This window comes from Thamnophis elegans, chromosome 11, assembly GCF_009769535.1.
Source record: "Thamnophis elegans isolate rThaEle1 chromosome 11, rThaEle1.pri, whole genome shotgun sequence".
Taxonomy (NCBI): Eukaryota; Metazoa; Chordata; class Lepidosauria; order Squamata; family Colubridae; genus Thamnophis; species Thamnophis elegans.
The window spans coordinates 30,100,209-30,125,120 of NC_045551.1; the positions used below are offsets into that span (position 1 = coordinate 30,100,209).

The 24,912-nt window shown below is 37.7% G+C and overlaps 1 long non-coding RNA gene across 1 annotated transcript; it reads right to left on the minus strand.

The window, feature by feature from the left end:
* Positions 1–13,707: 13,707 nt before the first annotated feature.
* LOC116514927 lies at positions 13,708–24,072 on the minus strand. The gene is made up of 2 exons (XR_004256172.1): positions 23,832–24,072; positions 13,708–14,470 (listed from the first exon to the last, which is right to left on the minus strand). It is a non-coding gene; the product is annotated as an uncharacterized LOC116514927 (long non-coding RNA).
* Positions 24,073–24,912: the final 840 nt, after the last annotated feature.

Consider the following 24,912-nt stretch of genomic DNA (forward strand, 5'->3'; position numbering starts at 1 on the left):
GCATAAGAATTAATCACAATATAATAATAATTCTTTTCATGGTGCCAGAATCCTACATTTTCTACTCATGTTCCAGACCCAGAATCTCATATGCAACTAATGATGTGAAATAAACTAACACAGATGTCTTTGTAAATAAAATGTTGTGATTTTTCAAAATGAAGACTATGCAGCTGGGGCAGGTATAATGTCTGTGTCTGCTCTTCATCTTGAATCATTTATCAGTTTAAGTCATTTATACAGAAATAACAATTTGGCAAGTTTTTACTGAAAATGCATGTTTAAGAGAAAAATACATAATAAAACAAAGATTGTTTCACTTTATTAAACAAAATAAGTATAATTACAATCTTCTGTCATTGTGTATAGTGGTATTGTTTATAAAGAATATGATTAGAAAAATTATCTATCCTGATATATAGTAATGCAATATGAATAATAGCTTAGAAAACCACAAGGAGCAAATTCAGGTATTTTTAATATCTATGTAAAAAACTGACCAATTACACTTATCTAAAAGATAACACTGTAAGTTCTACATCTCAGCAAGATATAAATGGAAGAAACATAAAAAAATTAATGAATAAATAAACTTTGCCCAAATATTTTGGATGAGAGATTTGATTAAAAATAAAGAATCACAGTAAATGTATCCAGAACAGATTCTTTCATATCTCTAATCCAGCTATCCCAAATTTAGTGATTATCAGTTATGGGATTAAATCCCAAAATTATATTGGGATCCTTCATTATCTTTTTAAAACAAAAAAAACAAAGAAACAAATGAGATATGTGCAATGAAGATTGAATATTTAAAAAAAATGGTTGTATCCTAAATTACAGTTGTTATAGTATGAAACAAAATATTAAGGTCATTACTATTGTTGTTATGAAAAATCAGCAATGAGATGTACTCTTTCCATTTTTAATTTGATTAATTATGATTTACTGATTATATGTCATTAAGTTAGTGTCAGTTCTTAGTGACCTTATAAATACACTAAGTCTGCCCTTCAAATCTTTTAACATTGCTCTAATCACTGCTATAAATGAGTCCACCCACCTTGCTGCTGGTTGCTCCCTTTTTCCAACATTATTTATTTTTCAAAGAGATTTGTTTCATCTGCCTTCAATATATACTAAATATTTAGATTAAATAAATAAGGAGAAATGTATAACTTTATATCCATCCTTTACCAAACATGATTCCATGTTCTATCCAGGTTAGAGTTTCCAGCCCTCTGAATAGGTTTAGAACTCTATTCTGCACTGGATGAAGACAATGAGATGTACTGGGATTTCCATTCTACAACCTGACATTGACACAAATGAAGACTTTCCTACAAAGTATGCAATGAATTATTTGGGTATTCTTTGGATTTCTCAATTACCCAGCCACTATCAACTAATGTCTCTGGTTCTTTGACCTTTCTATCTTGAACATTTTGCATCTTGCTTTCTAAATAGAACCCTAATTGGGGTTAGATGATCCTAAGCATTATTATGCTAGCATTTGAAATTAAAAGTATCACACACTAGTTTGCACTTTTCTGTATTCCTTCAATTCAATGCTATGCTAATCTTATATTAACTATATAATATTGTAACAATATTTAATGCATGAAGGCAGATAGAACAATGAAAAATGACTGGCAAACTTGTAAGTTTCTTCCAGATACTGTACTCTTTTTAGGCTCCTCTGTCAAAATTACAGTTATTCAGTTAATAAATTGCTATATGAGTCAGCCTCTGCTTTGCTGTTGCTTCGGTTGCCATGAAACGGGGAGGGGGGGCATAGTATTTGGGAGGGGTTACTCATTGTGCTGGAGGAAGGTTCTGGAGTTCACCAGCTGATCGGACTACGCATGCGTGGGAGTTTCCCGCCAGGACTAACGGCACCGACATTCCATCTTTATGATGCCTTTTGAAGTTATCTCACACCTGACACTTGGAAGAATTATGATTGGACTGGAACTGTGATGCCAAGGGGTGGGGAATGGGCTATTCTATATATCAATCGCTTTCACACCTAAATATTCAGATTTCGCTGCGCTATGCCTTTAATCATTTTTAATTAGTAAAAGTACACTTGATTTCCACACATGGAGTCTTGTGGTCTTTCTTTCCTAATTAATTAATGGAGAGGTGCTGACAATATGTTTCATTGATATATATTAGTTTTATAATAAAAGTATTAAAATGGTAGCAAAAAGAGCATTTAATCTATATACCATCTGTCGCCTACTGCAATTGGCATCAACACGTTTTTTTCTTCCTCGTTCTAGTCTTTTTTAAAAAACAGATCATTTCTACTTTGTACCATTTCCATCTCATTATAAGCATTTATTCCCATGCTTTATATCACTTCTTTATTGTTCCTTCCAAATGCTGTCAAGCTGTAAGTCTCCTGATCAGTCAGGAAAAACCATAGGCCATGAAACTGAGACCTAGTTATTTCCTCAGTATAGTCTTAAAATAAAAATAAAACTCTTTCCTCTTTTTACATCCTTCTGCAATGTATAGCCTTTTCATTTAAGTTAAGACATACTCTGTGCATGAAGTCATTTTCCCCTTCAATGTAATTGTACTGTAATGACAATATGTATGGCCTAACAGGCCAAGGCATGGCTGGCTCCTTGCCACAGCTGAGCCTTTGAGCAAAGACTTTAATTCTGTCATGCCTCATCTGGTTTTATATACTCTTTTGTAGTTGATTCACAAATTTATCTCATGGATGCAATTGAGATGGTCAAAATCACTGACATCTCTGTGAAGACATCATACCCTCTAATGAAGGGTGCCTAATTTTTGCAGTGAGAACTTGCATGAGAAATTGTTAGTGGGGAAAAAAGGCTAAGCAAATGTTCTTGGGTCATTAATTCATTGACAGATGGATCCTAGAAGACTTGCCCATGTGGTTAAATAATATATTCTGCCTGCTGACTGAGTCATGTGTAGTTATGCATGGGCAAATCCCAAGATAGTTGTGCAGAGAACAGCACAGAGAATTGCACAGATAACTGTTCAAAGGATTTGAACAGCGGAATTCTCTATTTTCAATTTATTCAATTCAAATAATGTACTACTGGTTACCACCAATGCAAGAATGTTTGTTTATTTAGAAGACGTATCTTATTACTCATTTCCTAAACCATTCTGGATGTCTAAAAATATATTGGGCAACAGGTATTGTTAGCATAAATTTCAGGGTTTTGTGTGTGCATGGTTGCATTTGTCAAGATTTGACCCATTTGTACATGCAGATTACAATATATATTGTGAGTGATTAGGGGCTGCTTATTTTTTGTGGATTGCATTATTTACTTGAACATATTAGAATCAGTATAGCAATGATTTATTCCTCATGGAGTTTATAAACTTTATTTGTACATTACCTAAGATAATTTTTCAGCAATGTTTGAGGTGGTGAGCAAAATAAAAACTGCATTTCATAACATATCACAAGATAGTTGGATGCATCAATCAAGAAATAATGGATGGAAACTAATCAAGGAGAGAAGCAAACTAGAACTAAGGAGAAACTTCCTGACAGTTACAACAATTAATCTGTGGAACAACTTGCCTTCAGAAGTTGTGGGTGCTCCATCACTGAGGCTTTTAAGACAAGACTGGATAGCCACCTGTCTGGAATGGTACAGGATCACCTGTTTGAGCAGAGGGTTAGACTGGTATAATGACAAATCCCCATTTGTCATTATACATTTGTTCATTATTTGACCTTTTCTGTTGCATTTCCATGTAATGTAGATGGTTCTACATTATAACACTATCCACAGGCTCCTTGCAGATATTTTGTTACTGTTTTAGAAACAAAAACATGAGATAATAGCCTCTCCGAACTGGAAACCACCTGCAGCTTCAAATGTTCAAAAAAGGTTACAAACATATGATGTTTTATCTTGTTCTACTTGTAACTTCATTTGTGTTTCATATTTCAGCTAGCATTAATTGTCGATTGTTTTTATAAATATTTCACACGAACACTTCAGATTTCACTTCAATTAACTATGTTCCAGTTTCCCAGATTTTTGTTCCCCATGAAGTAGGTTTCTTTTAGTCCACTTTATTCTCACGTTGCTTTAAAATTTCCTTTTGTTTTCATTTGAGTGTGTTTTAGGTTACTTTATTGATGAAAGGCCATGGTTGATGCTGGGATTGTTACCAGCACTGTTTGCTTTCACACATCCTCATTTCACTGAAAAAGGCCTATGGGAGGAATTGCCTACTGACAGACATGGGCTGCAGCCAATTCGCACTGGTACAGGTGAACCAGTTGTTAAGTTTTTTACCAGTTTGGACAACTGGCTAATCCCACCTCTGGCTTGCCCCACCCCACTCCACCCCTTTCCTCCCAGGAGCCCCCCTGCGTGCCCCATTTTGGCTTCCAGGATGGTGCAGGAGGCCTTCCAGGCTAAGGTGACCAGACGTCCCACTTTCAGCGTGACGGTCCCGCTTTTGAACAGTTTTTCCCGCGTCCCGGGTTTTTTTAAAAAAGTCCCGATTTTTTTTAAGTTACGAAAAAGCTTCCAGCCACCAAGGCTCTCCTAGCAACTGGGAGCGTATATTCTTCTTCGAGACGAGCGCATTCCCGCCCGCTTGTCCCTGGGAGCTGTTGCCAATGGCTGAGGAAAGAGAAGACTTACTCCATGTGAAGACGCAGGCTTCCCTCACGGATTTTTTCTTCTTCTGTTGCTTTGAGCAGCTCCTCCCTCCCCGCTCTCTCTTTCTCTCTCTCTCGGAGCTAGCAGCTGCCTCCGAGGCTGTCCAAGCTCAGCCCCTCCTCCGCTCCCGCCCCGGACTGCTGCTTCGCCTTGGCTGCTCAGGGCTTCTAAATTGGCATTGTGTGTTGTTTGGGGAGGGGATTACTGTGCCAGCGTATGTCTCATGTGGCTGATAACTTGGTCTCTACAGAAGAGGTAATTTTAAAAACTTTGGAGCGAATCCAGAAAGAGGGGAGAAAGAGGATGAAGGAGTGTGTGAGGAGGGGGGATTTTCTAAACCCCATTGAATTCAGAGGAGGGAAGAGAGAGAGAGAGAGAGAGAGAGAGAGAGAGAGAAGAGAGAGAGAGAGTGCATGGAGGGGAGATTTTCTAAACCCCATTGAGTCCAGAGGAGGAGGAGAGAGAGAGAGAGAGAGAGAGAAAGCGGGAGTATGTGCACAGAGGGGGGATTTTCTAAACCCGATTGAATCCAGAGGAGGGGAGAGAGAGAGAGAGAGAGAGAGAGAGAGAGAGAGAGAGAGAGAGAGAGAGAGAGAGAGAGAGAGAGAGAGAGAAAAAGAGGGAGTATGTGCATGGAGAGGAGATTTTCTAAACCCCATTGAATCCAGAGGAGGGGAGAGAGAGACAGAGAGAACAAGGGAGTGTATGCACGGAGAGGGGATTTTCTAAACGTCCCATTGAATCCAGAGGAGGGGAGAGACAGAGAGAGAGAGAGAAAGAGGGAGTGTGTGCACAGGAGGGGGGATTTTCTAAAAGTCCCATTGAATCCAGAGGAGGAGTGTGTGTGTGTGTGTGTGTGTATGTATGTGTGTGTGTGTGTGTGTGTGTGTGTGTGTGTGTGTGAGAGAGAGAGAGAGAGAGAGAGAGAGAGACTATCACTAAGTGTTGTAGCTTATAATTCTTGATGAATATATTCTATTTTATTTTTTTTATGTACACTGAAGACAAATTCCTTGTGTGTCCAATCACACTTGGCTAATAAACTATTCTACTCTACTCTACTCTACTCTACTCTACTCTACTCTACTCTACTCTACTCATTTCTAATAAGGAGTTTAGCTTCTCTCTCTTGAAAATGTAAGCTAGCATAAGGCATTATAATGCAAGCTAGCTTTAGCTTTCAAACAGTTCATTTAGTGACCAAAGTTACAATGGCATTGAAAAAAGTGACTGATGACCATTTTCCACACTTAGCGACCATTTTTCACACTTAGCGACTGTTGCAGCATCCTCATGGTCACGTGATCAAAATTTTGATGTTTGGCAACAGATTCATATTTATGATGCTTTCAGTGTCCTGGGGTCATATAATCGCCTTGTGTGACGTTTTGACAAAATATAAAATTTTTAATCAAGCCCCCCCTGCCCCCGGTCAATGGTGTCCCTCTTTACCAATCTGAAAATCTGGTCACCTTATTCCAGGCCCAAAATGGGGAGCATTCTTGCCCCCCCCATGCCCTGGTTTGGCTTCCAGGGTGGTGCAGGAGGCCTTCCAAGCCGAAAACATGGCATGGGAGGGGGCATCACGTGCCCCATTTTGGCTTGCAGGGTGGTGCAGGAAAAGTTTAAGATGGGCGAATTTCATGCTGCCTGGGGAATTCTGGGAATTGAAGTCCATGCAGTTGTCAAAGGTGAGAAGCATGGACCTACAATAGAACTTAGGATTTTCCATTCCTGTTTTATTTAGATTTTAGTGTATATCTGACTTTGGGGATATTTCTTCATAACCAAACAAAGTGTATTTTTCTCTGCAGTTCACTTCCCTTGCTTGCTGAATCTGGATGTCACAAAGCAAAGCCCACACTGTCGGCTGTGTCCCATTTTGGCTGTCGGAGTGCTGCAGGAGGCTGAGTCCTGTCATGTCCTCTGGCCATGCCTACCCAGCCAGTCATTAGGGCAGAGAACTGGTTGTTAAATTATTTGAAGCCCACCACTGCCCACTGATGTTAGTATTGTATTGAAAAAAATATGACTGAAAACTTCTGGAGATATGAACGGTCAAAGACATATACCTCTAACCCAACTAAAATGCAAGGACCTAGTGCTTCATCACTGGAGGCTTTCAAGAAGAGACTGGACAGCCACTTGTCAGAAATGATATAGTGCAAGGGTGTCAAAGTCACATCGTCATGGCAACATCACGTGACATATCAGGACTTTCCCCCCTTCATTAAATTGGGTATAGATGTGGCCAGTGTGTGGCCTGGGAGTTTGACAGCCCTGGTATAGTGTCTTCTGCTTGAGCAGGTGGTTGGACTATATGACCTACAAAGTATTCCAAACTTCAAAAGAGTTCTTTCTGCATTTGCCTTCTCATTTTTAAAAACAATCATCAAATATCACTGTCTATTTTCAGTATAGCATTACTTCGTCTCCCAATGAAGGTTGGTAATTTCTATAAATTGAAACTCATGGTCAGAAAACTGCATTGTTCACTGTTCACTATTCTATATAAGCATTTGGAAATTATGTTGAAATTAATCAAATTTTTCACATTGGATGTTTTATTTAAATTTTGTGTTTATATTTGCATCTCAGAATCAATTTTGATTTTTATTAAATAGATTCCAATTAATTTATAAGCTTTGCTTCATAATGAAATTTGAAAATATTTTGCTAATGTTTTAATTTTGTTTTTTAAAAATAGAATTGTGAATTTATAATTCTAATAAGGTGCCTTGCATAGGAAGAAATAAGCCTGGAGGTAAATCTTGTAATTCTCCAGACTTTAAGGGCAGAATGATGACAAATTGTATAAATATGTTTAAATTGTACAAATATGGTTATATAGCATTAGAGACTAAAAAAAAAAAAAAAAAACCCTGAACCAGAGTTATTTAATACAATTTCAGTCATTGTTCTGGTTTTGGATAAAATTAGGACAATTATGTTCAACTTTATTAAGTTTATCACTTAGAATAAATGTTTCAGTTAAATCATCACTATCACTGTTACAGTAATTGAATATTTGCAAAGAGACCGCTCTTTGCACATATTCAATTACTGTAACAGTGATAGTTTCCAGTAAATACAAAAATATGTTTCATTTTCATATATATATATATATATATATATATATATTTGTTGCATTTTTGTGCTGATAAATAAATAAAGGGAGACTAGTATAGATCTATTTCAAGCTATTTAGCTCTCATCAGCTAGCCATACCCTTACTGGGAATCGAACCTGTGCTCTATTACATCTTAGGCAGATCTCTTGTGACGAGCCGAAGGACAGAGAATGGAAGTAGTGATCTTCCTCCCATATTTGGGCATACCGGGGGTTGTAAATCCTATATATATCTTCATTTAAAGGGGAAAAATTATGTGGACTGGGAACAAGAATAAATCTGATCTATTATATAGGCTTACTCAATGAGTTTTTAATAACAAATTAGTCAGTGTATTAAAGTTCATATTAAAATGAATATTTTAAATAGCTTAGGAGACCAATCTGTTGCAAAATTATCTGACTGGAAGAATAAAAAACATTCCCAAATGTGTATTGGTGTGTTACTGATTTTTCATTTGCATTATAGAGATTCATGGCCAATTCTGGGGTCAAGTTCCTCCAATTATTTATCCGCAAATTATTTCTCCTTACACATTTTGATTTACACTGTATCAGATCTGTGTCTCCGCAGGTCATTTCTCTTTCTTACTTCCACTGTTTCCCTTCTTTTCCCCTGTCCCATTTTTCCCCCTTCTGTCGGGTTGTGAAAAGGAAAAATCAACATATAATAAGAAATAATTCCTTTTGATTTTGCCAGGCAGATTCTTGTCTCCCTGTGACAGTGTGAAGGGCAAATATTTCCCCTTACTAACTACCATACTTTGCAAGAGGAGATGAACTTGGGAGTAGTTGAAATACTTACATGCCTTGATAATCGGGAGCTGTTTCTTAAGCAATTGACAAAAGTTTTGCCAGTTATACAGTTTTTCGCTCCAAGATGAATATCAGGGCACTTCATTTGTTGAAATAAAGAAGAAGATGCTTTGGCCAGAAAATTCTAGAAAGTTATAAACTTCTTTCGAATTCATCCTTTAATAATTTAGGAAAAAATAGAAATGCATAGAAGTTATTGCTTTATTTTTGCTTATTGTTGCAAACTTTATGAATCTCCATGCACTCACTACACTTGCTGGGATATGGATTACAAGCAACCATTAGTTCAGGGGGGAAACTATCAGTAACCTGTTACCATGTGCAGTACATTTGCACATTTTGTTGTGGCCCACCAGCAGAACTGGCAGCAGAGTCGGACAGTGAGGAGGATGGGGAGGAGCATAGGCCAGTCCTGGAAGCTGGGGAAGGCTCGGATGATGGCTCTGCATCAGAGGCAGAGACAGGGCTGAGGCCATCTGGTAGTGATAAGGAGCCTACAGAGCTAGACAGCAGTGAGACAGAGGAACAGCTAGAGCCTATTCACAGTGTGCGTATGTGGAGAGCTTCCAGAAGAAAAGAACAACTCAGAAATCAAGGTCAACTTAGGTGTAAAGTCACAGGTGGAAGGTGATTGGGCCCCTCCCATAGGAAATAAAAGAGGAGCGAAAGGAGAGTGGGCTTTTGCAGGAAACAATTCATTTGGTCGGTCATTAGATTTGTTTCAGGATTATGAAAATCTGTTTGTGAATCTCAGAGACGCTGTGCCCAGTCCTTCCTTGCACAGAATCTCTTTTGGAAAATATTTACATGGCAGCTTTCCAAGATAGATAAGGTCTGTAGTAATAATTATGCCTTTGAAAGATTGTTTGCCAGGCCTTGCTGAATTTGAATGAGAGAAATTCACATTCATTTAATAAAAGGGGTTTTGTCGGGACCAGGACTCTGCTTCATGCTTTTTGGGGAAGCCTAGGTCAGAACACATTTGTCTTCCCTATACCTGTACTGCAGCAAGCTTTTTTTCTGGATAGTTTTTGAAAATAATTAGAGAATATGAGGTAGGCATTTTAGTAGTCCTCCTGAATCCATGTGAATAAATAGTTCCTAATCAGTTTTGGTGCTTAAGATTCAATGGGATAAACAGATGGAACTTGTTAACAAATACTGCAAACTAGAAAGCGTTTATTATAAGCAGATTCAAAAACAAAGATTCTATTAAAATGTTTAGTCATTGGTTTGGTTGTTTTTTTTTAAGAAAAAATGAATAATACTTAGGTTAAAATATCACTATAAAGATATAGGGTTTAAAGAGTAATCATGCATCAGACAATTTGATCCTGTATCAAGTTTCCTATGCTGAGCAGGCTGTTATCTAAACATGTCTCAGCTGCTAATGTTAAAGCTTTTGTAATTTTAGTTCTAAGAGCATCTTAAATATGCCATGAATCTGCTTATCCTAACAAGTTTTACCCTGTGCCCTGGAAATGCACAGCTGGAGGTTGTCAGGTGCACACCTCCTTAATAGATGATACTGTGTGTACAATTAACACATTAATTTATGAAGTAAAATGATCAGGAGAGACTAAGGCTTCAAAGTCAAATACTTGCCATTAAGCACAGGTTCAATTTCTATGTCTGATAGTTGCCTGTCCCACCCAGAGGTTCTGTATCATGGAGGGAGCCAAATGGAGCCAAATGATGAGTTTATAGCAGCTGTTTATTTTCTTTGTATCACTTTGTATATAGGGTGTTTGTTTTGGATTGGGAAGGAAACAAACTTACTATATCAATTCTTTTATTTCAGAGCATTGTTCCCCTCAGTTGGTCAACTGACAAGTTAATAATAGCCTAAAACAAGTTTTAGAATAAAAATACAAGTAAGTTTGTAGTTTTTTTCATCCTTGTATTTTTGTTCATACTCCCTTCTCTCTTTATTTTTTATGTTTTTATATTTTATATTTATATTTTATTATTTTATAGCAATAACACTTAGACCACAGGTGGGTTGCTGCCGGTTCGCCACGGATCGGGCGAACCAGTAGTGGTGGCTCCACCCACCCACCCGGCTGCGCAGAAGCAATTGCGCACACACGCACATGAGTGAACCGGTAGTAAAATAAATTGCAACCCACCACTGACTTAGACTTATATAGTGTTCCATAATGCACTCTCTGAGGTTTACAAATGTCAACACATTGTGCCCAACAATCTGGGTCTTCATTTTACCGACTCTGAAAAGAAGGAAGGCTGAGTCAACCTTGAGCCAGTCAGGATCAAACTCCTGGCTATGGGCAGATTTAGCCTGCAATACTGCATTCTAACTACTGTGCCACCCTGGCTCCTAACAAATTGTTGTAGCAGAATGAGAAGTGAGAAGGAAGGCTGAACAAAAATATAGAACACAAACTTACAGTTTTGGGTTGCAAGTGATAGTTTGGAATCCACAGAGCATCTAAAAAAATATTGAGACATTAAGGGCATCACAAACAAAGTAAGTTTGGGCATCTTTGTTGTAGAGATTTAGAAATTCTAATAATGTTATTTCTTTGTGGGGAGGGAATTTGAAGCCAAAGTACTATATAATTGCACTATTACAAATTGATAATGAGTTTGTCATGGAAGTCAAATAAATTATTAACTCTCTACTCCCGGATGAGGCCAGTAAAAGCAGCTTGAACAAACTAAAGTCAATATTGTCTTGAGAGAAACAACCTCCAATTTTGAGATTAAAAGTCAGGAATTAACACTGAGAAATAACCAGAAACATTACTGAGGACAGAAACCAATGTCAACAGTATAAACTACATGCCATTGCTTTGCATATTTTGCATCTAGAATCACATGATCTTGACATTCTGTCTACAGTTATCAATTATCAAATACAAAAATGGCTGTGATTAATTATTATTATTATTCTAGTAATGCACTGCATAGATCAAGGATATCCTCCTATGATTCTCCATTCTCCACAGTAGAACCATAATGAGCATGAAATTCACCATATTATGTAACTAATGTTCCTGGTGATTGTATTATTCCTATGCCTGGCCATTAACTAGGTTGGGGGTATAAATGGTTGACTGCTTTTGTTATATTTCTGCTAGTAAATCATTATTGATTGGATGTACTTTAAATTACTCAATAACCACAATTCTCTGGGCAGAGAATAAAGCCATGAAAACACATAATGCAAACAAACAGAGAAAACAGATACAGTCATCTTTAATAATAAATATTAATAAGTGTACACAATACAAAAATCAGTACAAAAAATTAAATGTGTGAGGATAAAAAAAAAAGAAAATGTATGCACTGACATGGAAAAGAATGCGGGAGGTGGGGGTGGGCGGCACTGTTCTGCAGTGGTTCTCCTCCTACCTCTCGGACAGGTCGCAGTCGGTGTTGGTAGGGGGGCAGAGATCGTCCCCGAGGCCCCTAACTTATGGGGTGCCGCAGGGTTCGGTCTTATCCCCCCTACTATTTAACATATACATGAAACCGCTGGGCGAGATCATTCGGAGGCACGGGATAAAATACCACCAATATGCGGACGATACACAGTTGTATCTGTCCACCCCGTGCCAACTCAATGAAGCGGTGGACGTGATGAACCGGGGTCTTGAGGCTGTTAAAGACTGGATGAGAGCTAACAAACTGGTACTCAACCCGGACAAGACCGAGTGGCTGTTGTGTTTTCCTCCCAACAATTTGGCCGACGTTCCATCACTCAGGCTGGGGGGTCAAAATTTATACCCCTCAGACAGGGTCCGCAACTTGGGAGTCCTCCTGGACCCACCATCACTTGTCAGCTGTGACCAGGGGGGCATTTGCCCAGGTTCGCCTGGTGCGCCAGTTGCGGCCCTACCTGAACCGGGAGGCCCTCACAACAGTTACTCGAGCCCTTGTGATCTCTAGGCTGGAATACTGCAATGTGCTCTACATGGGGCTGCCCTTGAAGAGCATCCGGCGACTTCAGCTAGTCCAGAACGCAGCCGCGCGAGTGATTGTGGGCGCACCACGGTTCGCCCACATAACACCGATCCTCCGTGAGCTGCGCTGGCTACCTGTTGATCTCCGGGTGCACTTCAAGGTCCTACTTACCATTCATAAAGCGCTCCATGGTAGTGGATCTGGCTATTTGAGAGACCGCCTTCTGCCAATTACCTCCCTCCGTCCCATCAGATCGCATAGAGTAGGCCTCCTCCGAATTCCATCCGCCAGTCAGTGCCGACTGGCGACTACGCGGAGGAGAGCCTTCTCAGTTGCAGCTCCGACGCTATGGAACAATCTCCCCGTGGAGATCCGCACCCTCACCACCGTCCAGGCCTTCCGCACAGCCCTCAAGATCTGGCTATCCCGTCAGGCCTGGGGATAAGACTCTACTCTCGCCCCTCCCGAATATTGAATGAATGTTGTGTTTTTACCGCTAATTACTTTTACTCACATTTTCTTTTGTGTTTTGTCCTGCACTCCCCTCCCTATTATTGTAAGCCGCCCTGAGTCCCCTCAGGGAAAAGGGCGGCCTATAAATGTTTAATAAAAAAAAAAAAAATAGTACATAGACATGCCCCAGAAGGTTTCTGTCTCCTGTGGCTATATTAAGTGTGAATTTTGAAAGCTATTATTACACATATAGAGGCAGTAAGTTGGAGACCATCTTTATTTTTTCTGGAAAAAAAAATGGTTTGGTGATGGTACAAAACTATTTATTTCTTCAATGGGTCAAATTTGAAAACTATATACTGTATCTTCATCCTGAACATTGCAATCAATGTGTAATCTTCAGTATCTGGGATAAGTCTTTTTAAAGAAAAATGTTCAAACTTAAGTCTCACTTTGTTGAAAGAGGCTTATTACTATTCATTAAAATATGTGTGTTCAAACAGGATTTTTTTCTTCATTAATATAAAGTGAGTAAAGTTTTAAAATCTCATATCCACCGTTAATTCATCATATTTGTGTAAGAGGTTAGTTTTTGACAGACTTGAGATGCAATATTTTACGTCATCTAAATATTTTTGCTGACTAACACAAGTGAAGAGAAATATTTGGCAACATTTTCACACAGTTGCATACACCATAGGACCTTATCAATAATGATTTTATTAGTATTAAAATTAATCTTGTATATATTCTAAATACAGAAGAATAAGACAGCTATGTAATCAGTGTATTAAGCTTCATTCATACCATATTTACATTAATGGTCAGTAGCAAATAGGTCTTGCAGAAATAAACAGTGGAATATAATTCTGCCATTAAGGATTATAGTCAGAATATATCAGTCCATCTGTACCTCATCCTATCATGCAAACTTGATTTGTATTGAGTTGTAGTTCTGAGTTTTCTTCTCTGCAAGATATTTTATTTGCATTTTCATGTAAGCATTTACTTTTTGGTACTACAGCTTGGATTTCTTGTTAAGACCTCTCACACAGACATATTGTTTGTTTGTTTGTTTGTTTATACTTGGTAGTATTAATAGTAATTAGTAAATTCTGCTCTCAACCACAGTTATAGTTCTGAAGAACAGCTTTTCAGATTGAGCTATGGGTGATCATCATTTCTCCTGGTTTCCACTGTGGTGGAATATAGAAATATGGTGGTTATACGGATATGCAGGAGCAGCAACATTATCACAAGAGAATTACAGATGAAAATGATGGATGACAGATGACTACCTTGGCACTGAATTAAAGGATATGCAAATTCTACCATCCAAGGGTGGCATGATGCCTGAGTGGTTAAGACACTGGACTTGTTGGCTGGAAATCTGGCAGCCCAGGTTCGAGATCCAAGCACACGCAACAGGGTGAACTCCTGTCCTCGCCCCAACTCCTACCAACCTAGGAATCGAAAGCATGTAAATGTGAGTAGATTGTCCACTGGAAAGATAGTGCTTTGTGATGTCATGCTGGCCACATGGTGAGAGTCTTCAAACAGCGCTGGCCCCATAGCCTTGAAACAGGAGCATCGCCCCCTATAGTCAGCAACGACTAGCAGAAGGAAATCTGCAGGGACTCCTTACCTACTGTCCACTCACATCCTTTTTCTGAGGCAAGAATATCATGCCTAGAGAAAGCAACGTCCTGTTCTCACATCTATATCCAAGCGTCTGCATCATTAATTTTAATCATGAAAAGAACATGGTCATGGTGATATGGTAACCATCACATCTACTTATGCTATATGCTCTATGTGCTTTTTTAGTTCTTGCTTATTACAGGGGTTGAAGAATCTTTTTCCAGAAGTTCAGGTTTGATTCTGAAGTATATCATATAAAACAATTCTTTTTCAGTTGTGGTGTCTCCCCAAAAACAATCCATAGAGTCACAATGCACAATGACTTCACAAGATATGCTGGAATAAGAGCCAGCAGAAAATGACTTTAATAGGAATATGTTGCAAAGCAGCTGTGGGAGTGTGGTAACAAGATGCTGAATAAATGGCAGCTACATAACTTCCCTTAATCAGATTGGAGCAATCAGCTTGAAAAATTTTCCCATATGTTGGAGAGTGGAGCCCATGCCTAGGGTTATGGCAAGGACACAGGCTATGTTAAGGTTACAGAGTCTGGCTACAATTAAACACTCACTGCAGAAATTGTGATGATGCTTCAGGGAGCTATTGCACTTTAGTCATTCATAATTGTTCCTTCGGAAATTACTCACTTCAACAATACTGAAGCCCATGGTTTGCCACATATGCTCTCAAGGAAAAAGAAAAATATTATTTTCCCAGTGGTTATCAATACATGACTTTTTTGTGGGTATTAATGCGACTTACCCAATGGGTCTGTTAATTAAAATAGCTACTTAGTTCTAAACTGGAGCTAGAATCCAAATATGAGTTCCATCACACAATCTCTTCCCTGTTAAATGTCCAAACAGACTGTCTAAATTTCTGTTCTGAATTCCAAACATATCCTTGGTCCTCCTTAAGGAAGCACCAAAGAGGAAAATTATAATAATAATTATCTGTTATAGTTTCTTGGCAATGTATTTGCTATACATCCAGGGAAGAATGAATGCAAGGAGGGCTAATCTAAAAAGATTGACATATAGGCTAATATTAAAATTGTGATGCTATTTTATGATATACAGTATTAAACAAAACTATTACCTACTTATCAGTTTAATGCATTGCAAAATATGCAGCTCAATATTAGGTATGCTATTTTAAGTGAATTCCCCACTTTAATTTTGCTAAATTTCTGTAACTCAGAAATTTCATTATTCCGTTATGGAATAACGGAGGACAAATTTTATTTTCTCTTGTGTCCCTTTTAAGCTATCTTTATGGATTCCAATCAAGCACAATTAGTATACATAGTATTCTAGATATGATCTGTATTTCTCCATAGTTACAGGTGTTGCATCTGACTCATATATAAATGAATGGAGGAAGATTCTATATCACTTTTGGAAATGTGGTACTGATTTGATTTTTTTAGGCAAATGTTACTAGTGAGGCAAATAATTAGCTAGGGATTAGATTACAGATTAACAGAGTTGGAAGGGACCTTGTAGGTCATCAAGTCCAACCCCCCGCCCCGCACTATACCATTTCTGATAGATGACAGTCCAGTCTCTTCTTGAAAGCTTCTGGTGATGAAGCTCCCACAACTTCTGAAAGGAAGCTGTTCTATTGGTTGATTGCTCTCACTGTCAGAAAATTTCTACTTATTTCCAGGTTGAATCTCTCCTTGTTCAGTTTCCATCCATTATTCCTTGTCTGGCCTTCAGGTGCTTTGGAAAATAGCTTGACCCCCTCCCCTCTGTGCCTGCCTCTCAACTATTGGAACACTGCTCTCATGTCTCCCCTAGTCCTTCTCTTCTCTAGATTAGCCATGCCCAGTTCCTGCAACCATTCATTGTATGTTTTAGCCTCCAGTCCCCTAATTATCTTGGTAGCTCTTTTCTGCACTTTTTCTAGAGTCTCAACATCTTTTTTATAGTGTGGTGACCAAAACTGGATGCAGTATTTTAAGTGTGATCTTACTAAGGGTTTACAGAGTGGTATTAATACCTCAATTTACATACATGGATGGATGGATTGATAGATAGCTCTTCAACTATAAAAATATCAGCATAGAGATTCCTTAAATATTCCCCAAATTACACGAGGTAAACAATTGTCCAAAGAAATTATCTCAGACACAATTATCTGGTTCATTGTACTCCAATATGACAAAGGGGTTGTATGTAAAATCAATTATTACACTAACCTATGAATGACCTAAAGAAATAGAACAAATGGTGCTGTGGTGCTGATCCAAAAGTCTTTTTAGTTCCACTCTGACTTTTGTTATTGGTATGTATGTATGTATGTATGTATGTATGTATGTATGTATGTACTGTATTTTTCAGAGTATAAGATGCGCAGAAAATCTGGGTGCATCTTATACACTGAATACAGCATTTTTTGCCTCCCGAACCCTGTCCCCTTTGCAAACATGGGCATGCATAGCCTTTAGGAGGCTTCCAGAGTGTTCCTGGGGGCTGGGGAGGGCAAACATGAGAGGAAAATAGGCCGTTTTTGCTCCCCAGCCCCCAGGAGCACTCTATAAACCTCCTAAAGGCTATGCATGCCCTTTTTTTGGACAAAAAAACGGGTCTGTTTTCACCAAAAATTGGTTGTTTTGGGGAGGTCTGCAGAGTGCAAAAACTTTTTTAAAAATTTGCCTCCTCAAAATCTTGGTGCATCTTATACACCGGTGCATCTTATACTTCAAAAAATATGGTATGTATGTATGTATGTATGTATGTATGTATGTATGTATGTATGTATATATGTGTAGGGCTACCATATTTAAGAAAACCCAGATGACAGTAGATGGCAGAGAATAGTTAGAATTACTTGAAAATCCAAGCCTAGCTTTTAAGGCATCATGTTGCTCTGAGGTTAATGAATCAGGTTACTTCACATAGCATAGTTCATGGATGATCATGAGCATCAAGAGCAAAGTAAGAGCCCTGTCTTCTGACTATGATTAAGAAACTCCCTATCTTTCAAAACAAAGTCCAGAGTCCCTTCTAAGCAACCTAGCACCCACCATCTCTTTCAGTCTGTAGTCCAGTAAAGATCAGCCAGTATGACAAAGGTCCAAGAATTATGGGATTTGTAATACTAAGCATAGTTTATACACTGCATTTATAAAACCAGTTTGGTGTAAACATCAGACAAACTCGAGGAAACTCTGAGTTCTAGTCCCACCTTAAGCACAAAGTCAACTGGTTGGTTAACAGCCCAAGGAAGAAGGCAACGGCAAATCACTTCTGATCTTACCAGGAAAACTGCAGGGACTTGTCCTGGCAGTCACTAGGAATCAGCATTGACTCAAAGACACAGACCAAAGACTAAACCAAACCAAACCAAACCAAACTAAACTAAACTAAACTAAACTAAACTCAGAAGAACATCAGGTTGCACAAATCTACTTTACATATTTTCTTTAAACCATTCCCTGCAACTAACTTGATTAATAAAAACCCTGCTGACATCCTGGCTGAATCCATTAGCTGATAAGTATAATCTTTATTGTCATTGTACTTAAATACAATGAAATTGGTTGATAGATATGAAATTATAAAGAAACTAGAAAAGAGCATGGTATTAATTTTAATTCATTCTTTTTGTTATGCTCAAGCAGTAGCCTCACTTTCCTATGCTATGTAATACCCTTCTATGGCCTGTCCTTTCTTCTTCTGTATGCTAGGAAGTTATCCAGGGATGCTGATATGGCAACCCATCAAATATAGGAAAGAGTTTCTGCCAGATAGAAAATAACAATTAATGCTATTGAATATCACATCACTTTTAAGACAGCCTCTTTAATTGGATAATATTTAGTTTGTTTCAATAGCTACCTCCATGTCATGATGATTAAAAGTGCATGATATTACAAAAATTTGAAACCCTGAATGAAAATACTGTATACTTTATCTTCCACAGGATCAATCTGAAGGCAGAGATCAAAGAAAAGGAGGGAATCTTACCAAGTCACTTAAGTCATATAAGCTGATGTAGCTCTTCTGAATTACTATTATATATTTCTTTTAAACAGTATTACAATTCCAGCATTTGATAACTGGTCAAAATTCTTTAAGGGCACACTTGAAAAAACAAAGGTTTTGTCTGTCTGTCTGTCTGTCTGTCTGTCTGTCTGTCTGTCTCTCTCTCTCTCTCTCTCTCTCTCTCACACACACACACACATACACACACACACACACATCAATTCTGTTTCTGTTTCTAACATTGATGAGAAATTTGTTATTAAAAGATTTGGGGTGCTATACTTCTTCTGTGCTTTTCATATATTATTGCATTCTAAGTATTTATATTATGTACCGAGTTGTATTTCCCCGTTACTATCATATTAATTATACATTAACAACTGAGAAGGAAAAAAAAAGAATCCCTAATAAACCAAACTAATTTAAATTTAAATTAATTTTTAATACAAATTATATAATTTTCTTCCTGTTATTAGGAATCTTTAGATGTGGATTATCAAAACCAAAAATCAGTTCATGCCTAACTGATATTCTATTCTATTCAGTTCTGTCCTGTCATGTTTTGTCCTATCCTATCCTATTCTTATTTATTTATTTATTTATTTATTTATTTATTAGATTTCTATACCGCTTAATAGGGCCTTCAGCCCTCTCTAAGCGGTTTACAAATTGTTTTTAGCAAATTGAGTCAGCAACTTGCCCCCACAGTCTGGGTCCTCATTTCACCCACCTCAGAAGGATGGAAGGCTGAGTCGACCTTGAGCCAGTGAGATTTGAACCGCTGAACTGCAGATCACAGTCAGCTGAAGTGGCCTGCAGTACTGCACCCTAACCACTGTGCCACCTCGGCTCTTCTATTACTCTATTGTAATTCTATTGATTACACTACATTTAGTACATATTTATATTTAAAAAGAGTATTCTAAGAAATGCATTAAATACTAAGCTATGTACATTTTTTAAAAAATATATATTTTACAAATTTATTCAGATAAATACATTTGACTTATATAAGAAATTACTTCCAAAAATATGGTGATAAAAATAAAAATATATTCTTATATTGACAGAGGAAACCTAATATACATAGTGGTAGAAACAGCACCCTTCACACTGTTGATGATCAGATATTGGTAGGGGTGTGTCAGAGTATGTAGTTGCATTAAAAGGATGGAAACAGCTATCTATTCCTACCATGCACCAAGCATTCTTTATCCAGACTTATGGAACATATGAATAAGGGTAACATAACGCTTTCTAATTACTGTTTCAAATTATAATTATGAATTCTTTGTCTATGCATAAGTTTGTAATAAAAATCATAATGTTGGGCATATTACTTCAGTAATAACACTTTCAGAATTACAACTTAACGTGAGTCTTTATGCCTAACTGCAAATAAATAAGCCAGTCACTTGGGGCATGGTCCAATCAACTACACCCAGTGAGTCCCCAACCAGCTGGCTTTGGAAAATTGTATAGCGCTCAGAAGGGCTTGGTAGGCATGAAAGCTAGTGAAGCTTTAGATGTCAGTATCAAGGTCATGCACTTCATTTGTAGACCTGTGTGTCTGGCTACTTTTGTCCCTTGAATCTTGGCTTGTTGCACTAAACCTCAGGTAACAATAATTAATAAAGTTCAATCAATATTTTCCCACTTTCTGAAACAATTGTAAATTGCACTCCTCGGCCTCATTTTCCCAATATTCTGTATTTAACGTTATCAAGTCCATGAAAGAATCACCAAGTACAGGGTCAAGTACAGAACAAATGGGCAGGGAAGTCTCAGATAGTTTAAGTAATGAGTCTTGGAAGTATTGCTCCATTCAGAGATAGGTTGTGGCTCATAAATAAATCTAATCCCAGAATCCAAAGCTGTACCAACCATATTTGGGTAAAGACTAGCACCTTTACTACTCATGAGTGCTCTGTACCCTGAACTTGCTTTGATAATGTTGGCTTACTGTAAGAAACTCCAAACTTAACGAAGTAAAACAGATCACAATTCACCAAAGAAAAGAGACAGAATGAATTTTGTTTTATTTCTGTTTCTATACTTATTGTCTAGTACTTGATTAGTCTTATTCATCTCACAAATTTTCACTAGATCATTTATACTAGACTATATCTGGCCTGAAAAAACAGGTTGACTCTAGTAAATGTCAGGAAAAAGAGAACAATAGGAGAAAGATTGGCAGGGTTCATCCAAAATGTCTGTCTGCCTTTTGCAGAGTTTATTCTTTTTATACCATTTTTACAAGCAAAGCAAAGAGCATATAGCTCAGCATTGTAATTGGCATATTCTCCTTGTCAATCTCTAAGAACATTCCAGCCAGGGTAGAGGCTTCACATTTCTCAATGGTTCCCGGTACTGCCTGGTCCTGTTAATTAGGTGAGCTCATAGGAATCTGAGTTAACCAGCTACTGAGATCATGGCAGTTTGCTGCGCATGTCTTAACATAACCTTTCCTCTATCCCTAGAAATAGGAGAACACGTGGACACTTAAAATTATAATTTAAAAGAAAACTTTTTATAAGATGATATACCATTGGTATCTAACACTAAATTGTCAATAATGCATAAATTATTGAATTGAATGTTGGAAATATAAATATAAAGAAGGAACTTTTACCATTTATGGTGAACATGTGACAGAGTGAAGAAATATTGGAATGGGATTCACATCTTAATATAAAAGATTCTGAAAGTGAATATAAAGATAAAACCAGAGTCTTTTCTCTTAGGTTTAATGGATAAAGAACTTGAAAAAAATGGATCTTTGATGTTAATATGCTGATGGTAGCAAGAATACTTTATGTACAAAAGTGGAAGGATACTTTGATTCCCACAATGGCTGATTGGCTTAACTGGAGTTAACAGAAATGGCAACATTGACTGCTTATAGTAAAGAAAAGAACATAATTAATTTTGTTTCTACTTGAAAAATGGTTTTGAACTTTGCACTTGAGGTGGAAAAAAATGAACCGTTGATTTTGGGTTTTGTTGATTAGATAAGTTTTGTTATAGAAATGGCTTCTATACATTATTATATAAAAGTAAAAAGTTGAGGTTTTATGATACTATACCTTATTCTACTGTCCCAATAGGAGTTGGAAGTCAGTGCTTTTCTCTGTCTTTTCCCCTTTTCTTTTTCATCTTCCTTCCTTATTTTCCCCTTATTTTCATTTTTCTTTGTACTTCTGTATTTTACATTTTGATGAATTTATAAAATATCTGAATCCTTAAACAACTTCTGAGAATACAATCTCTGAGGTTCCCAAAACCACCACTAGATGTCACATTGGATGACTTTGAATCATTTGCTTGCTCTCTCTTTCACGCAAGCTGGGGCGGGGGTGGGGGTGGACTTAAATGATCATCCATTTAGAGTCATTGTTTTGCCACTAGCAATCCATTTCCAACCCCCACCCCAAATTCTGTTGATCCTTAAAGGTAAAGATAATCATCTCTGTTTCAAAGCTGAAGAGCCAGTGCTGTCCAAAGACATCCCCGTGGTCATGACTGGCATGACTAAATGCCGAAGGTGCACAGAATGCTGTTACCAGGGGTGGGTTCCTGCCAGTTCTAACCTCTTCTATAGAAGAGGTTCCACAAATCTACAGTGCCATTTAGAACTGGTTCCAGCTCCCTCCCCCCGCCTGTCCGCACATCATCAAAATGAAGAGAGAGAGGAGGAATTCTGGGATTTGAAGTCCACAACTCTTAAAGCTGTCAAGTTTGAACACCCCTGGGGTTTTTCTAAAGGGTTAGGGGTGCAAGGGTCTTGTAACTTGACAGCTTTAAGACTTGCGTGCTTCAAATGCCAGAGTTTCTGAGCCAACATTTTGGTTGCTAAGCAAGAGCGTTGCTAAATAAGTTTCACTACATTTTACAAGTTGGCCATGCCCACTCAGTCACATGGCTGGCAAGCCACTCCCACAAAGCAGGCCACACCTACAGAAGAGGTTCTAAAAAAATTGAAACCCACCACTGGCTGTTACCTTCCCACTAAAAGTGGTTCCTATTTTTCTACTTGCATTTTTACATGCTTTTGAACTGCTAGGTTGGCAGAAGCTGGGACAAATAATGGGAGCTCACTCCATTACGCAGCTAGGGATTCAAACCGGCGAACTGCAGACCTTTCTAATCAACAAGTTCAGCATCTTAGCCACTGAGCCACCGCATCCCTAATGAAATCCTTATTGATTCTTATCTAGCACCAATTTAGTGCTGACCATTAGTTGACTAGATTCTTATGTATAGACTTCAGTAATAACACTTTCAGAATTACAACTTAACGTGAGTCTTTATGCCTAACTGCAAATAAATAAGCCAGTCACTTGGGGCATGGTCCAATCAACTACACCCAGTGAGTCCCCAACCAGCTGGCTTTGGAAAATTGTATAGCGCTCAGAAGGGCTTGGTAGGCATGAAAGCTAGTGAAGCTTTAGATGTCAGTATCAAGGTCATGCACTTCATTTGTAGACCTGTGTGTCTGGCTACTTTTGTCCCTTGAATCTTGGCTTGTTGCACTAAACCTCAGGTAACAATAATTAATAAAGTTCAATCAATATTTTCCCACTTTCTGAAACAATTGTAAATTGCACTCCTCGGCCTCATTTTCCCAATATTCTGTATTTAACATTGCTGGAAAAATTTGAATTATAGGAATATTCTGATAATATTGCATATGTGAGTAAAAATGATTTACAAATTTACAACCACTATGAGTGCCACATGGCACTTTCTGATAATAATTTTTGCCATCTCATTTAGTTCCTCAAAACTTCTGATTTCTTTATTTCTTTTCCCTCTCATTCTTCTACATTTTTAATGACACTACATTCTTAGGTGATTATATATGTCAACTGTGCTCTTAGGTTTTTTTACTATATAGCAGTCTTCTGTCCAAATTTCTACATAGATTAACTTGTTACAATTACTGACATGAAAGGATTAGACAAGGCCAGGTAGGATAAGACAAGGGAGGGGAGGGGACTGAGGATCCTAAATCCCTTTGCTTTCTGCAAGTATTCTCGGAGGCTGAATAAATTTAGACTACTTTAAAAACTGGTCTAAACGGAATAAACCAACTAATTTTGTTGGTAACAGATTGCATATAAAAGCAAAGACATCAAGAAGAACAGAGGGTCATTTTAGCAATTCAGAACATTATAATATTGCCACCTACCATGCAAAATGCTGGAGAATTGAATGTATTTATCTGAGGTATGGTTTTCAAAGGCTAACTCTGCCCTTAGATATTTTCTGCATTATCACTTGTCCCAAAGGGATCTCTTACAAAATAGTCATTGGAAGCAGGACCGCAAGACAAACAATAGACTGGAGAAGAACTTTCCTACTACCCTCTGATTCTGAAGGAATTAGGGGCAAAATGTCAGGACAGAGAAGATAGATGTCACTTCTGTTCATTTTCCTTCTCACAAGTCAACACATGATATTCTAATTTGGGCATTTTAATACTTCAGTCATATACTTTAGCCTTTTTCTCAGAACAGAAATGAGTGACTTCAATTATGTTTATAGTAAGTCAATGATTAATGAAATGCCATCTGCCTGATGGCTCCAACTATCATTTACTAATGGCTTGACATGGTGCATTACTCTGTGAAGACCATAGTATTATTGATATATGGGGAAATAACTTCATTAGTCAGTTTGAGCTTATTTTAATACATGCCAGATTACAAAAAAAAACCTTATTATTATGGATGCCACATGTGTCCTCTTTATCTGCATATGTTTATGCACATAGGCATACAGACACACAGACACACACACACACACACACACACATACACACACACACACATATGTATGTGATGAACAGAATTCATTCCTCTTCTGATCCAAAGCTTATATGAGGTTTTGAGGTTTTGATTTTGACATACATTGTGTCATCTGGGAATGAACTTTCAGAGAAGAATTACAAAACACACTCTAAAAATTAACCACAGGGATTTTAAAAAGACTTTTTGATCTCAGATTGCCAGATTGTATGAATCAATATACTTCTATGCATCTTATGGCCTGTGCATTTGATTGCTTAGTATATAAAGATTAAACAATGTTGCCAATTAATTTTGTTTTAATTGTTGATGTATATGGGGTTGCTTTGATTTTTAAGCTATTATTTAAAGGATTTCGCTTACTACTTTTCAAATCATTTTGGAATTTTAAAAGCTATATTTTAATTACTTGTTTATTTTTTTAAATGCTGAGCTATTCTATTTCTTTTATAGCTATCCACA